This window comes from Tachypleus tridentatus, unplaced genomic scaffold (genome assembly GCF_004210375.1).
Source record: "Tachypleus tridentatus isolate NWPU-2018 unplaced genomic scaffold, ASM421037v1 Hic_cluster_2, whole genome shotgun sequence".
NCBI lineage: Eukaryota > Metazoa > Arthropoda > Merostomata > Xiphosura > Limulidae > Tachypleus > Tachypleus tridentatus.
The window spans coordinates 33,662,963-33,668,962 of NW_027467782.1; the positions used below are offsets into that span (position 1 = coordinate 33,662,963).

The 6,000-nt window shown below is 33.7% G+C and overlaps 1 protein-coding gene across 8 annotated transcripts in view; it reads left to right on the forward strand.

Moving 5' to 3' along the window:
- The window catches only part of LOC143242176 (serine/threonine-protein kinase atr-like), a 38,564-nt gene extending 34,288 nt beyond the window's left edge, over positions 1 to 4,276 (forward strand). For 6 of the 8 annotated variants that reach the window (XM_076485516.1, XM_076485515.1, XM_076485519.1 and 3 more), the window contains one exon: positions 3,317 to 4,276. The gene's annotated coding sequence lies outside the window, so the exon portion shown is untranslated. The remainder of the gene's footprint in view (positions 1 to 3,316) is intronic. The other 2 variants (XM_076485518.1, XM_076485513.1) reach the window with 1 other exon arrangement.
- Positions 4,277 to 6,000: the final 1,724 nt, after the last annotated feature.

Genomic DNA, 6,000 nt, shown 5'->3' on the forward strand with positions numbered 1-6,000 from the left:
CTTTCTTTGAGGGTTTTTTTACTACCCCTACATCTATGTTAACCTCATCTGCTAGGTTATACTGAAAGGTGAGTATTTGCATTACTAATCTTCTCTCTTTTTTTTTAATTTCAAAATTCTACTTTTTGGTGAGTGTTGCCCAATCAAGTGTGCTTTTATCAAACCAAATTCACTCTAGCAACTACTGACACAGTATACTTTATCTAGGTTGTTACAGGCTCTGTGGAAATATGGTGTCACATACAACCACACAGAGACAGACTGAGTGGTAATACTCTACTATGCTGGATTACCACTCAGAAAATATAATGAATAAAGCATAAGGGGTTCTTCCCCATCTCTGCTGATCAGTGGATTGAATAAATCAGGGTCAGTTTGCTTTTAGAAATTTAGGAAATTTGGTTCACTTACTTTGCTGATTCTAGAGCATTGTTTTCAGGACTTCTCTAATGTGCACTACCCCTGCCCCAGTTAGAAACCTTTCTACTCAGGATTTTGAGTGTTTTTTTTTTTTTCCAGATTTTGGTAGGAGCAGCACCAGCTTAAACAGGAGCTTACTCGTAAGAGTATTTCAGTTTCGACACTCAACTATCCAGTTGGGTTTGGTGTGGTCTTTCTTCTTGATTAATGTTGGTTCAGTACATTGTTCATTGTCACTTCATAATTGTGGATGCAGAGTAGTCCCATTCTGTGTTTTTGGTTCATCACAGTTTGTTCCATATCTTTCCAGTAATTCCAGGGACAAATGGAATTTATGCTGCCCACTTGGCTAGGGAGAGAGGATGAGTGTCTGTAATTTCAGGTTGGATAAGTTCTGTTTCCTCAGGTTAAATATTGCATGCAGTGTCATGTTATTCCAAATCTGTGGTTTTGCTTTTGGACTTCTTCAGTTTGAGGAAAGGGCTTGTCCACATTGGTGTTATTTATTTACTTCTTATGATTCCAGATGCATCACTCTGTAGCTATGGGTTTGGATCCATCCTGTCTCACACACACATATATATATTATGATCCAAATGCCCTATCCACCAACATGGGATTTAGGAACCATGATCCTGTGATTCCAACCCTGAACAGTGATACCTTGGATATGTGGTTGGGGCTTGGCCAGTGATTATAACATATCATTTCAAGTTCCACATCCACTGCACAGTTTAGTTTCTGAGTGTGTAACATGCCTGTTGTGGCTGTGGTGCAGTTCCTCACTATGTTGTTAGTATTATATATTTCTTTTAGTATGTCCACAGTCTATGCAGACATTCATGTCTAAGGGAGGGACTGTGGATTGGGTCTGTCTCGAAAAAATGTCAGTATTGTGCAGAGGTGTTTATGAACACTATCAATATAAGATAGAGGGCACATTGATGTAGGTATTAACTTCAACTTACTTTTTACTTGTGAACAAATTCAACACTGTAGGTTTTAGATTACATGAAAGTTAACAATTTCCAAATGAGTGTTGCTCTCTTGAATTGTAAGATTTATAGTTTAAAGTGAGTTTGATTTGTTTTGAGTATTTAATGTTATGTGGTTTGGGTTAAAATAATGAACAGTAAGTTTTCTGTGAAAAATCTTACATTTTAAAATATTATCATATATTTCTGATGTACTAGCTTTCTATATATTTTTTCCCCTACTGATTGAAAAGTTATATCTGACTTTTAAACTATAACACCTCAAATTGAATGATCATGTGTCACTTTTCTTAACCTAATATTAAATTGTACTTGTGATAATATAGTCTTAGATCACTGTATTAAATGATCCTTTTTCCATTCAACTGTGCCTAATGTTGAACTGTACTTGTGATAGTGTAAACTAAGATCTCTGTATAGAATAATCCTGTTATTCAACTAAGTCTTTTCTTGAACTGTACTTGGGATAAACTAGTCTTTGATCTATCTGTATAATATTTTGTTATTACTCATCTAGGCCTAATATTGTATTTTATTCGTGATAATGTAGATTTGTAACCACTGTACTGAATGACCCTGTTACGTCTTACTGTGGTCTAGTATTAAAGAAAAATGGAGAATAAAAATTTATACCACAAAAAATGATAAATAGCCTGAACACACTTCCTCTGGTGATATTAAAATTTAATGAAACAGAAGGGTTGATAACACAGTGTTATCAAGTAAAGAATATTCAAAATGGATGTTGTACAAGATATTTGTAGAAACATACATGTGAATCAGTAGTAAATCAATATTATTTTAAAATTATGTCAAAATACATTATACCCTCTCAAATGTTGCTCCCCATACAGAAATGTTTTTTTCATATGCAACACGTCTTGAGCATTTACCTTATAATCAACTGATTCATATGCATCTCCCCTGTAAATCATCATGCAACATCCCTCTAGCAAACAAAAAGTAGTGTGACACACACTCTAGACACATGTGACACTCCTATTGAATTTTGCCAAATTATCACTTCTCATTTGGCAGTACTCATGTCAAGGTGTATTTTGTCATGCTTTTTAAATTTGTCCAATTTTATGATTTTTTTTAATATTATTCTCAAGAGACTAGGTTGTGGTTGGTAGTTCACTTACCAGTGGTATGATCCTCATCTTAACCCTCCCCCCCTTCCACCTGTGTTATCAAAAAAAATAATAGATATGTAGTATCTAGCTACTTCCATTCTGTGTTTATTGGTATCTAATCTTACTAATGTGTTTACAAATTCAGAGGATATTTCTATGTTAATCAGCCATTGTATAAATACACATCATTTCAGTTATAGTATAGTCAGTAAGGCACAGTATCACCCAAATGATATAAATCAAGAGGTGTGACCCAAATGTAAAGTGGGATTTTTTTCTTTGTCAAATTCAGAAAAGTACAAGGCTTTTGAATATTGGTTCTTATGGACTAATATTTAGGTGTTAAAACCAAAACTGAGTGAGTCCAAATGTAAATGGTTCAAAAAGTTGTTTGTTAACTCATAATTCTGGCTAAAAGGTGATTCTGTAAGTCATTTCCAACTGTTCTGTAACCACTTCTAGTTTTGTATCAATCGACAGGCCTATGTCTGGTTTTTGGCAGTTAAATGATAAAATTTCTAATAGGTAGATTTGTAAAGTCTTGTATACTTTCTGCTGCTGACATATGTATTAAGTTAGTGAATATAAATATAATTAGCAAAAGAAATCACTGCCAACCTTTCTAAGTAAACTAATATATTCAAACTGACCACTATAGCTGAGCAGTTAGTGGTATTTTAATCAATTAATTAATTGGTACATTGTTCTAGAAATAAAATCAAATGGTGGTGGGTGCTAACAAACAGTTGCCTTCTCTCTGATCAGCAGTTCAAAAACAGTAGCACTGAGAAATTGCCATAACAGAGACAGGGCCAACAAGTTTGGTGGAAGTATGAATCAAACTCCAGATGTTTGAAATGTGAAAACTGAACAAGCTTGAAGTAAAATAAAAAAGACGACAACTTATGAAGCAGTAACTACCATATTACAAATAGTTTGTCCTGCAGATTTGTACTTAGCAGTAAACAAACAAATATAACATTAGTTTTCTCAGTTGGATGTTTGATATTATAAAAAATGGTAATAATTAAAGTTGTTTTGGATTTAATATTCAATTTCCCATAATTCAGCTCCACTGGTTTTAAAAATAATATTCTTTTTTTTAGTTTGTTTGTATTTTTATCCATTATCATAAACAAAATAATAATTTGATCTAAATAAGGGTTTTTTCTTCTTCCTGATTTGTAAAAACTTATTTGACAGAAAAAAATGAATATTATTTACAATGAATATGCATTCTCATTCTTCCTGATTTTTTTAGTGAAGTGTACATCTTTTAGTCTCAAAACTATGGGATGTGGTCTTTCTTTTATATGTTGCTTCTGGCTATTTTATTTCAATTTTCAGCAATAATCAGCTATCATGCTGATGTTCCACCTTCCCTTAAATCTTGCCCCCCCAGTGGCTCAGCGGTATGTCTGTGGACTTACAACGCTAAAAACCATGTTTCGATACCCATGGTGGGCAGAGGACAGATAGCTCATTGAGTAGCTTTGTGCTTAATTCAAAACAACAACCTTAAATCTTTGTGCCTGCAGTGAAATGGACATGAGATACAAGAAATTAAATTTGAAATTCATATTGCAATCTAACTCTTTGCATTTATTGAACATGTTATAGAAAATATATTCATAATTTGGGTCCTTGTTGCACTCTAACAATTTGTTAATAACCCTTTCTGTACAAATTGTGAAAATTGCCACATGTAGCGTAAAATGATTTTTACCCACCTATCAATAAAATAATTAATTTTTATACACTTTGTTTTTATGAGTGTATTACTTATATAATATGTTCTTGAAAAATATGCGAGTATATTAGTATATAACTTTATTGAATTATAATACTCACGTAAATGGAAGAATCCTATTTATTATGCCATATTTCAAAGTGTCTGAACTGCATTGACCTGGTTTTCAGAGCATTCATTACAACACTTTCTTGTTTCCTTCCATTTTGGATATCACACTCTGCATCACTTTTTTGGATGCATATTTCAACCACCAGGCAAGGGTGGAATAGAAACTAAAGCATGGACAGTTTTTTTCCAGGCTATTGCTTGCAACCTACATGAGGATTGATAGCAACAAATTTCTTTTAGTGGCAATTCCATCTGAATTATGCATTTCTACCAGTTGCTGTGTGACCATTATGACATACCTCTTGAAAGTAAATTTTTTTTGCAGTATTTTGTAAACATGAAAACTATTTAGCAGCATACATGTCAGCAAGTGTAGGTCTAGCTTCTTAAACCATGCATGGGGTTTATGACTTGGCTCATAAAGCTTCAGCAACTGTTCTGCTTTATCAACTGCTCCCATGTTTTCATTAAACTTTTCTATATAGCATAGTTTTTTTGTAAAATTGTCTCGTCCCCCCCCCAAAGTAAGTTTTATCCTTTTCAACAAAATTAGCTGAATATTTTGTGGTTATCACATATACTGCTCTTCTGTCTTCCCATTTTACTATCAGAGCATTGTCATTACGAACGAAAGCTGTGTCATGACTCTCCAGATGCTCATTAGCGAGCTCTTTTGGGATTTCTCTATTAGTGTGAATAGTAGTCATCCTCATTATATTTTGAGTTTTCAAAAAATGTGCCAATCAAGTACTTGTATACCAGTTGACTACAGTTACATGACACCCTTGATCAAGAACAGATTCTAATAAATGGACAGTTATTTATTTTTCACTAGATGTAAGCTTATTTACTCCTTCAACATGAAGTAAAGAATATTGATTGTTGGGTATTCTCTGTAGTACGCCCTTAAGCTGTATTCACACCAATTGTTTTCACTGTTGCACATGACAAATAATTTGATGCCTTGTACATTTAGTTTTTATGAATTGGCAAAAGCCTAGTCATCCTTTCCATAGAACTAATGCTTCATCAATTAAAATATGTTCTCCTACATCCACATTTTTCATCAAAAATTTTCTGAAAAGCTCACCAATAGCATCCAAGCTTGTATAAGTTACATTTTTTGACATCATTTATTTTAGTAAAGCATAAAAATTTTACAAATGACATGCACGTCTCTACTTGTTATGGCAGCCCAGAAAAAAATGAATACCTGTTTCATAGGGCATTCTTGCCCAATACTGGTTCATATTGTTATATTTACATATTATAGTTTAAAATGAAGAGTAAAAATGTAAATATATCAATTTAAACGACATCTTTACACTGGATGCCATTTACAAACAGTGATAGTACGACCCAAGGAAACACGGATGGCAACGGCCTTGAAGGGTGTGTAGAGTAGCATATGTCAGGCAACTATGATGTGACGTCTTTAAGTGACTGAACCTCTGACACTGGAAACATCGGAGAGGGTTTGGAATGTACGGCCATTCCCTGCAATTTAGATAACCTGCCTTGATGGTGACAGGTGCAGGTGGTGATGTAAATGTCAGAATGAGGATATTGTTCGGTATTGTAACTCCAT